The sequence below is a fragment of the Pleurodeles waltl genome, unplaced genomic scaffold, assembly GCF_031143425.1.
Source record: "Pleurodeles waltl isolate 20211129_DDA unplaced genomic scaffold, aPleWal1.hap1.20221129 scaffold_320, whole genome shotgun sequence".
Classification (NCBI taxonomy): domain Eukaryota; kingdom Metazoa; phylum Chordata; class Amphibia; order Caudata; family Salamandridae; genus Pleurodeles; species Pleurodeles waltl.
Window position 1 is genome coordinate 139,233 of NW_027150026.1, and position 9,768 is coordinate 149,000.

Below are 9,768 nucleotides of genomic sequence, written 5' to 3' on the forward strand. Positions count from 1 at the left end.
GTCAGCAGTTGATGTGCTGTAAAGAAGAAGGGCTGCAGAGGGCCTCAGCAAAGCCTTCGGAATACTTGTGGATTGGCAGGAGTGCCTATATTTGTTTTTTGAGAAGCACCTTGCCAGTGCAAAGGATTGCTGAGGAAGAGGAAGGAGCAGAGCGGAATGACTGGAGCCAGTGAGGTTGCCTGTGAAGACATGAAGGGCTATGTTGAAAGGGGCACCGCTTGCAGAGCCAAGTAGTCGTTACCAAGTGGTTAAGGCGATGGACTAGATATCATTTGGCGTCTCCACGAGTATGTTCAAATCCTGCCGACTACGTCAGATGACATTTTTGGGATTCCTCTTCAGGGCCTCCTGCGTGGGAGAACAAGGGAGCAGCCTCTATGCAAAGCAGTCAGTAAAACAGAATATGAAGCAAAGACCATTAAAGCCACACAAGAAAGATATGAACCCAGGCCAAATGCATCCTGCTCCCCCTCCCTCACCTGTCAGGCACTAGTCTGCAGAGAAACTGAACACGCCCACTCTCCTCCAAGGAGAATTCAGCTCAGGAAACGCCTAGCCACAGGCCCTAGATTGGACGAGGCACTTCTTTTCATACCTGTAAAGACCAACCCGTCTCTCTGTGGAGTCCATTCATGGCCTCCAAGACAGAAGTTTTGCCATGGTGCCTATCGTGGCTGCCATCTCCCTGACGTTAAAGCTACCACCTCTTCCGGCCTGATTTTTTTCCCCCGTCTCAAAACATGAACATACAAGGAGTGCTAATTTCACATGCATGCCTGCTTTTAGCTTGAGACGCTTTAGAAAGTCTTCTGTGGAATAGGAATGATGTATAGGAGAGCAGGGAAAATGGTCCAGTGAACGGAAAGAAAAAAGACTACGGATGGAGGTAAAGTGCCCTGTTGAGATTCACTTGTGTGGGTAGTTGTGGCCGAGTGGTTAAGGCGATGGACTAGAAATCCATTGGGGTATCCCCGCGCAGGTTCGAATCCTGCCAACTACGCTGTCCCTTTTGTGAACAGTATTTTCCCATAATTCTTTGAAATACCTTCTGGCATAAATGCGGGCTCCAAAAGCAGGACTAATAGGGTCAGCGGCCTGGGAGGGCTCAAACTTTTGCCATTGTGGCCTTCCTCTCTAGAAAAGGACTGCTTCTGTCCAGAGGCTAGACCGCCAGCAGAAATAGAAACGAGCTACGTTGAAAATGGACCATAGCTTTAAGCAAGTAGTCGTAGCCGAGTGGTTAAGGCGATGGACTTGAAATCCATTGGGGTCTCCCCGCGTAGGTTCAAATCCTGCCGACTACGTGCTACTTCACCTTTGGTGATATTTTATACTTCATATTAAATGGCATCTGCACAAGCAGGCCGAATATAGCTATCACTCTCAATAGAGCTAAGGAAGGCGAAACACTGGGCAGGGAATGGGATCAAAAGAGTGGCCGGAGAAGGCATGAGACTACCTGTCTGGCACTCCTGCCACTTGTGCACCCCAGCTGTCGAGAAGACACATGTCGAGTAATAGCCAAGGAGATTGGGAAAGAACTTCAGTTATCATCTCGCCAGTAAGTTCCATCTGAGGTATCAGATGCATGAAGGAAGTAGCCTTATTGGGGCGTCTGACAGTGTCATTATTTTCCTAAAGTGTCATAACTGCATTCTTTTACAACCTCCTTTTTGCTTTTCTCTGGCCAGGAACATGAACTTTATAATAGTGCCTTTGAGTCACGTCAGTATGCAGGTATGGACCGAGTGTATTTTTTGCAGTAGAACGGATAGGCAAAGATGGGAAGGCAGTGGAGCAGAGTGAACTGAGGGAAAGAAAAAGACTGCTGTGAGAGTGAGAACCTCAGCTTAAGTGGCAGCCACCCCTCGTGAGTAGTCGTGGCCGAGTGGTTAAGGCGATGGACTCGAAATCCATTGGGGTGTCCCCGCGCAGGTTCAAATCCTGCCGACTGCGTCGGTGCTCTTTCACAATGATGTGTTAGGTTTTTCCTTGGATGCCTCCTTTCCCAGGAATAAGCATGTATTATTCAACAACGTTGAGAGCACAGGTAAAACAAAGACAAGAATGTGAAACAATGCACTGTGCAATGCCAGCATGAAAACTCTCAAGGAGTACGCTGCCCAGGCCTACAGCTTCTCAGACACTGTATCTGTCTATTTTGGGGAGCTGCAGAGAAGCCTTGCCTGTGCTTTTCGAGCCTGCTGTCTGGGGTGAGTGCCTGGATAAATTGTTGTTGGGAAGGACAAGGCAGCTAGCTCCTCTACAGGGGTCAATTTAGGAGGTTGGTGGGAAGCACAGGAAGGGGCAGGAAGGAAGCTCTCTGCTGTTGCTTCTCGGCCTAGGCAGAGCTGCAGGTGTGGTTAAAAAGGATTGGCGTTTGGCCAGGTCCCAGACCACAGTGCAACCTAGGGCAACAAGAGAGGTGAGGCTACTGAGGCCCTTACCCTGAGCCTTCTGACCCCACCGCCCCTTTGGCCCCGATCGGCCACGATCGGCCAAAACCTCTCTATAAGGGCTAAAGGTGATTATTATATATGCCTGAGTAACTTAGGGTCCCTCGCATAAATGGACTCCTGCTGAAGGAGCTCGCCTTTGCTTTGGGACTGGCCCAACACGGCCTTGCTCTCCTCAACAAACCTGCCACCAGCCAGGAGGCTGAATGGCTTGCAGAAGGACACTCCCAGGTATGCCCAAGCACTTCATTTGCATAGAGACTACCCTCTCTTGGGCCCGCCTCCACTCACCTATTAAGTAATGTGGCTAGAATATCAAGACAGAAAGAGGAGCAGGGCCTGACAGCCTTTCAAAGGCTCAACTGAGGTGCTGGGCTGACGGCTGGGATCACCAAAGCCTGGGATGACTCCAATATGGAAGCAGAAGCCTTAGGGCAAACAAAGGTCAGCAGTTGATGTGCTGTAAAGAAGAAGGGCTGCAGAGGGCCTCAGCAAAGCCTTCGGAATACTTGTGGATTGGCAGGAGTGCCTATATTTGTTTTTTGAGAAGCACCTTGCCAGTGCAAAGGATTGCTGAGGAAGAGGAAGGAGCAGAGCGGAATGACTGGAGCCAGTGAGGTTGCCTGTGAAGACATGAAGGGCTATGTTGAAAGGGGCACCGCTTGCAGAGCCAAGTAGTCGTTACCAAGTGGTTAAGGCGATGGACTAGATATCATTTGGCGTCTCCACGAGTATGTTCAAATCCTGCCGACTACGTCAGATGACATTTTTGGGATTCCTCTTCAGGGCCTCCTGCGTGGGAGAACAAGGGAGCAGCCTCTATGCAAAGCAGTCAGTAAAACAGAATATGAAGCAAAGACCATTAAAGCCACAGAAGAAAGATATGAACCCAGGCCAAATGCATCCTGCTCCCCCTCCCTCACCTGTCAGGCACTAGTCTGCAGAGAAACTGAACACGCCCACTCTCCTCCAAGGAGAATTCAGCTCAGGAAACGCCTAGCCACAGGCCCTAGATTGGACGAGGCACTTCTTTTCATACCTGTAAAGACCAACCCGTCTCTCTGTGGAGTCCATTCATGGCCTCCAAGACAGAAGTTTTGCCATGGTGCCTATCGTGGCTGCCATCTCCCTGACGTTAAAGCTACCACCTCTTCCGGCCTGATTTTTTTCCCCCGTCTCAAAACATGAACATACAAGGAGTGCTAATTTCACATGCATGCCTGCTTTTAGCTTGAGACGCTTTAGAAAGTCTTCTGTGGAATAGGAATGATGTATAGGAGAGCAGGGAAAATGGTCCAGTGAACGGAAAGAAAAAAGACTACGGATGGAGGTAAAGTGCCCTGTTGAGATTCACTTGTGTGGGTAGTTGTGGCCGAGTGGTTAAGGCGATGGACTAGAAATCCATTGGGGTATCCCCGCGCAGGTTCGAATCCTGCCAACTACGCTGTCCCTTTTGTGAACAGTATTTTCCCATAATTCTTTGAAATACCTTCTGGCATAAATGCGGGCTCCAAAAGCAGGACTAATAGGGTCAGCGGCCTGGGAGGGCTCAAACTTTTGCCATTGTGGCCTTCCTCTCTAGAAAAGGACTGCTTCTGTCCAGAGGCTAGACCGCCAGCAGAAATAGAAACGAGCTACGTTGAAAATGGACCATAGCTTTAAGCAAGTAGTCGTGGCCGAGTGGTTAAGGCGATGGACTTGAAATCCATTGGGGTCTCCCCGCGTAGGTTCAAATCCTGCCGACTACGTGCTACTTCACCTTTGGTGATATTTTATACTTCATATTAAATGGCATCTGCACAAGCAGGCCGAATATAGCTATCACTCTCAATAGAGCTAAGGAAGGCGAAACACTGGGCAGGGAATGGGATCAAAAGAGTGGCCGGAGAAGGCATGAGACTACCTGTCTGGCACTCCTGCCACTTGTGCACCCCAGCTGTCGAGAAGACACATGTCGAGTAATAGCCAAGGAGATTGGGAAAGAACTTCAGTTATCATCTCGCCAGTAAGTTCCATCTGAGGTATCAGATGCATGAAGGAAGTAGCCTTATTGGGGCGTCTGACAGTGTCATTATTTTCCTAAAGTGTCATAACTGCATTCTTTTACAACCTCCTTTTTGCTTTTCTCTGGCCAGGAACATGAACTTTATAATAGTGCCTTTGAGTCACGTCAGTATGCAGGTATGGACCGAGTGTATTTTTTGCAGTAGAACGGATAGGCAAAGATGGGAAGGCAGTGGAGCAGAGTGAACTGAGGGAAAGAAAAAGACTGCTGTGAGAGTGAGAACCTCAGCTTAAGTGGCAGCCACCCCTCGTGAGTAGTCGTGGCCGAGTGGTTAAGGCGATGGACTCGAAATCCATTGGGGTGTCCCCGCGCAGGTTCAAATCCTGCCGACTACGTCGGTGCTCTTTCACAATGATGTGTTAGGTTTTTCCTTGGATGCCTCCTTTCCCAGGAATAAGCATGTATTATTCAACAACGTTGAGAGCACAGGTAAAACAAAGACAAGAATGTGAAACAATGCACTGTGCAATGCCAGCATGAAAACTCTCAAGGAGTACGCTGCCCAGGCCTACAGCTTCTCAGACACTGTGTCTGTCTATTTTGGGGAGCTGCAGAGAAGCCTTGCCTGTGCTTTTCGAGCCTGCTGTCTGGGGTGAGTGCCTGGATAAATTGTTGTTGGGAAGGACAAGGCAGCTAGCTCCTCTACAGGGGTCAATTTAGGAGGTTGGTGGGAAGCACAGGAAGGGGCAGGAAGGAAGCTCTCTGCTGTTGCTTCTCGGCCTAGGCAGAGCTGCAGGTGTGGTTAAAAAGGATTGGCGTTTGGCCAGGTCCCAGACCACAGTGCAACCTAGGGCAACAAGAGAGGTGAGGCTACTGAGGCCCTTACCCTGAGCCTTCTGACCCCACCGCCCCTTTGGCCCCGATCGGCCACGATCGGCCAAAACCTCTCTATAAGGGCTAAAGGTGATTATTATATATGCCTGAGTAACTTAGGGTCCCTCGCATAAATGGACTCCTGCTGAAGGAGCTCGCCTTTGCTTTGGGACTGGCCCAACACGGCCTTGCTCTCCTCAACAAACCTGCCACCAGCCAGGAGGCTGAATGGCTTGCAGAAGGACACTCCCAGGTATGCCCAAGCACTTCATTTGCATAGAGACTACCCTCTCTTGGGCCCGCCTCCACTCACCTATTAAGTAATGTGGCTAGAATATCAAGACAGAAAGAGGAGCAGGGCCTGACAGCCTTTCAAAGGCTCAACTGAGGTGCTGGGCTGACGGCTGGGATCACCAAAGCCTGGGATGACTCCAATATGGAAGCAGAAGCCTTAGGGCAAACAAAGGTCAGCAGTTGATGTGCTGTAAAGAAGAAGGGCTGCAGAGGGCCTCAGCAAAGCCTTCGGAATACTTGTGGATTGGCAGGAGTGCCTATATTTGTTTTTTGAGAAGCACCTTGCCAGTGCAAAGGATTGCTGAGGAAGAGGAAGGAGCAGAGCGGAATGACTGGAGCCAGTGAGGTTGCCTGTGAAGACATGAAGGGCTATGTTGAAAGGGGCACCGCTTGCAGAGCCAAGTAGTCGTTACCAAGTGGTTAAGGCGATGGACTAGATATCATTTGGCGTCTCCACGAGTATGTTCAAATCCTGCCGACTACGTCAGATGACATTTTTGGGATTCCTCTTCAGGGCCTCCTGCGTGGGAGAACAAGGGAGCAGCCTCTATGCAAAGCAGTCAGTAAAACAGAATATGAAGCAAAGACCATTAAAGCCACAGAAGAAAGATATGAACCCAGGCCAAATGCATCCTGCTCCCCCTCCCTCACCTGTCAGGCACTAGTCTGCAGAGAAACTGAACACGCCCACTCTCCTCCAAGGAGAATTCAGCTCAGGAAACGCCTAGCCACAGGCCCTAGATTGGACGAGGCACTTCTTTTCATACCTGTAAAGACCAACCCGTCTCTCTGTGGAGTCCATTCATGGCCTCCAAGACAGAAGTTTTGCCATGGTGCCTATCGTGGCTGCCATCTCCCTGACGTTAAAGCTACCACCTCTTCCGGCCTGATTTTTTTCCCCCGTCTCAAAACATGAACATACAAGGAGTGCTAATTTCACATGCATGCCTGCTTTTAGCTTGAGACGCTTTAGAAAGTCTTCTGTGGAATAGGAATGATGTATAGGAGAGCAGGGAAAATGGTCCAGTGAACGGAAAGAAAAAAGACTACGGATGGAGGTAAAGTGCCCTGTTGAGATTCACTTGTGTGGGTAGTTGTGGCCGAGTGGTTAAGGCGATGGACTAGAAATCCATTGGGGTATCCCCGCGCAGGTTCGAATCCTGCCAACTACGCTGTCCCTTTTGTGAACAGTATTTTCCCATAATTCTTTGAAATACCTTCTGGCATAAATGCGGGCTCCAAAAGCAGGACTAATAGGGTCAGCGGCCTGGGAGGGCTCAAACTTTTGCCATTGTGGCCTTCCTCTCTAGAAAAGGACTGCTTCTGTCCAGAGGCTAGACCGCCAGCAGAAATAGAAACGAGCTACGTTGAAAATGGACCATAGCTTTAAGCAAGTAGTCGTGGCCGAGTGGTTAAGGCGATGGACTTGAAATCCATTGGGGTCTCCCCGCGTAGGTTCAAATCCTGCCGACTACGTGCTACTTCACCTTTGGTGATATTTTATACTTCATATTAAATGGCATCTGCACAAGCAGGCCGAATATAGCTATCACTCTCAATAGAGCTAAGGAAGGCGAAACACTGGGCAGGGAATGGGATCAAAAGAGTGGCCGGAGAAGGCATGAGACTACCTGTCTGGCACTCCTGCCACTTGTGCACCCCAGCTGTCGAGAAGACACATGTCGAGTAATAGCCAAGGAGATTGGGAAAGAACTTCAGTTATCATCTCGCCAGTAAGTTCCATCTGAGGTATCAGATGCATGAAGGAAGTAGCCTTATTGGGGCGTCTGACAGTGTCATTATTTTCCTAAAGTGTCATAACTGCATTCTTTTACAACCTCCTTTTTGCTTTTCTCTGGCCAGGAACATGAACTTTATAATAGTGCCTTTGAGTCACGTCAGTATGCAGGTATGGACCGAGTGTATTTTTTGCAGTAGAACGGATAGGCAAAGATGGGAAGGCAGTGGAGCAGAGTGAACTGAGGGAAAGAAAAAGACTGCTGTGAGAGTGAGAACCTCAGCTTAAGTGGCAGCCACCCCTCGTGAGTAGTCGTGGCCGAGTGGTTAAGGCGATGGACTCGAAATCCATTGGGGTGTCCCCGCGCAGGTTCAAATCCTGCCGACTGCGTCGGTGCTCTTTCACAATGATGTGTTAGGTTTTTCCTTGGATGCCTCCTTTCCCAGGAATAAGCATGTATTATTCAACAACGTTGAGAGCACAGGTAAAACAAAGACAAGAATGTGAAACAATGCACTGTGCAATGCCAGCATGAAAACTCTCAAGGAGTACGCTGCCCAGGCCTACAGCTTCTCAGACACTGTATCTGTCTATTTTGGGGAGCTGCAGAGAAGCCTTGCCTGTGCTTTTCGAGCCTGCTGTCTGGGTTGAGTGCCTGGATAAATTGTTGTTGGGAAGGACAAGGCAGCTAGCTCCTCTACAGGGGTCAATTTAGGAGGTTGGTGGGAAGCACAGGAAGGGGCAGGAAGGAAGCTCTCTGCTGTTGCTTCTCGGCCTAGGCAGAGCTGCAGGTGTGGTTAAAAAGGATTGGCGTTTGGCCAGGTCCCAGACCACAGTGCAACCTAGGGCAACAAGAGAGGTGAGGCTACTGAGGCCCTTACCCTGAGCCTTCTGACCCCACCGCCCCTTTGGCCCCGATCGGCCAAAACCTCTCTATAAGGGCTAAAGGTGATTATTATATATGCCTGAGTAACTTAGGGTCCCTCGCATAAATGGACTCCTGCTGAAGGAGCTCGCCTTTGCTTTGGGACTGGCCCAACACGGCCTTGCTCTCCTCAACAAACCTGCCACCAGCCAGGAGGCTGAATGGCTTGCAGAAGGACACTCCCAGGTATGCCCAAGCACTTCATTTGCATAGAGACTACCCTCTCTTGGGCCCGCCTCCACTCACCTATTAAGTAATGTGGCTAGAATATCAAGACAGAAAGAGGAGCAGGGCCTGACAGCCTTTCAAAGGCTCAACTGAGGTGCTGGGCTGACGGCTGGGATCACCAAAGCCTGGGATGACTCCAATATGGAAGCAGAAGCCTTAGGGCAAACAAAGGTCAGCAGTTGATGTGCTGTAAAGAAGAAGGGCTGCAGAGGGCCTCAGCAAAGCCTTCGGAATACTTGTGGATTGGCAGGAGTGCCTATATTTGTTTTTTGAGAAGCACCTTGCCAGTGCAAAGGATTGCGGAGGAAGAGGAAGGAGCAGAGCGGAATGACTGGAGCCAGTGAGGTTGCCTGTGAAGACATGAAGGGCTATGTTGAAAGGGGCACCGCTTGCAGAGCCAAGTAGTCGTTACCAAGTGGTTAAGGCGATGGACTAGATATCATTTGGCGTCTCCACGAGTATGTTCAAATCCTGCCGACTACGTCAGATGACATTTTTGGGATTCCTCTTCAGGGCCTCCTGCGTGGGAGAACAAGGGAGCAGCCTCTATGCAAAGCAGTCAGTAAAACAGAATATGAAGCAAAGACCATTAAAGCCACAGAAGAAAGATATGAACCCAGGCCAAATGCATCCTGCTCCCCCTCCCTCACCTGTCAGGCACTAGTCTGCAGAGAAACTGAACACGCCCACTCTCCTCCAAGGAGAATTCAGCTCAGGAAACGCCTAGCCACAGGCCCTAGATTGGACGAGGCACTTCTTTTCATACCTGTAAAGACCAACCCGTCTCTCTGTGGAGTCCATTCATGGCCTCCAAGACAGAAGTTTTGCCATGGTGCCTATCGTGGCTGCCATCTCCCTGACGTTAAAGCTACCACCTCTTCCGGCCTGATTTTTTTCCCCCGTCTCAAAACATGAACATAAAAGGAGTGCTAATTTCACATGCATGCCTGCTTTTAGCTTGAGACGCTTTAGAAAGTCTTCTGTGGAATAGGAATGATGTATAGGAGAGCAGGGAAAATGGTCCAGTGAACGGAAAGAAAAAAGACTACGGATGGAGGTAAAGTGCCCTGTTGAGATTCACTTGTGTGGGTAGTTGTGGCCGAGTGGTTAAGGCGATGGACTAGAAATCCATTGGGGTATCCCCGCGCAGGTTCGAATCCTGCCAACTACGCTGTCCCTTTTGTGAACAGTATTTTCCCATAATTCTTTGAAATACCTTCTGGCATAAATGCGGGCTCCAAAAGCAGGA

The 9,768-nt window shown here is 49.7% G+C and overlaps 10 non-coding genes across 10 annotated transcripts; all 10 read left to right on the forward strand.

The window, feature by feature from the left end:
• Positions 1-918: 918 nt before the first annotated feature.
• Positions 919-1,000, forward strand: TRNAS-AGA (transfer RNA serine (anticodon AGA)). The gene has a single exon. It is a non-coding gene; the product is annotated as a tRNA-Ser (tRNA).
• Positions 1,001-1,222: 222 nt separating this feature from the next.
• TRNAS-UGA (transfer RNA serine (anticodon UGA)) lies at positions 1,223-1,304 on the forward strand. The gene has a single exon. It is a non-coding gene; the product is annotated as a tRNA-Ser (tRNA).
• Positions 1,305-1,874: 570 nt separating this feature from the next.
• Positions 1,875-1,956, forward strand: TRNAS-CGA (transfer RNA serine (anticodon CGA)). The gene has a single exon. It is a non-coding gene; the product is annotated as a tRNA-Ser (tRNA).
• A 1,862-nt stretch (positions 1,957-3,818) lies between these two features.
• Positions 3,819-3,900, forward strand: TRNAS-AGA (transfer RNA serine (anticodon AGA)). Its single transcript has one exon. It is a non-coding gene; the product is annotated as a tRNA-Ser (tRNA).
• A 222-nt stretch (positions 3,901-4,122) lies between these two features.
• Positions 4,123-4,204, forward strand: TRNAS-UGA (transfer RNA serine (anticodon UGA)). The gene has a single exon. It is a non-coding gene; the product is annotated as a tRNA-Ser (tRNA).
• A 570-nt stretch (positions 4,205-4,774) lies between these two features.
• On the forward strand, positions 4,775-4,856 carry TRNAS-CGA (transfer RNA serine (anticodon CGA)). Its single transcript has one exon. It is a non-coding gene; the product is annotated as a tRNA-Ser (tRNA).
• A 1,862-nt stretch (positions 4,857-6,718) lies between these two features.
• TRNAS-AGA (transfer RNA serine (anticodon AGA)) lies at positions 6,719-6,800 on the forward strand. Its single transcript has one exon. It is a non-coding gene; the product is annotated as a tRNA-Ser (tRNA).
• Positions 6,801-7,022: 222 nt separating this feature from the next.
• TRNAS-UGA (transfer RNA serine (anticodon UGA)) lies at positions 7,023-7,104 on the forward strand. The gene has a single exon. It is a non-coding gene; the product is annotated as a tRNA-Ser (tRNA).
• A 570-nt stretch (positions 7,105-7,674) lies between these two features.
• TRNAS-CGA (transfer RNA serine (anticodon CGA)) lies at positions 7,675-7,756 on the forward strand. The gene has a single exon. It is a non-coding gene; the product is annotated as a tRNA-Ser (tRNA).
• A 1,852-nt stretch (positions 7,757-9,608) lies between these two features.
• Positions 9,609-9,690, forward strand: TRNAS-AGA (transfer RNA serine (anticodon AGA)). The gene has a single exon. It is a non-coding gene; the product is annotated as a tRNA-Ser (tRNA).
• Positions 9,691-9,768: the final 78 nt, after the last annotated feature.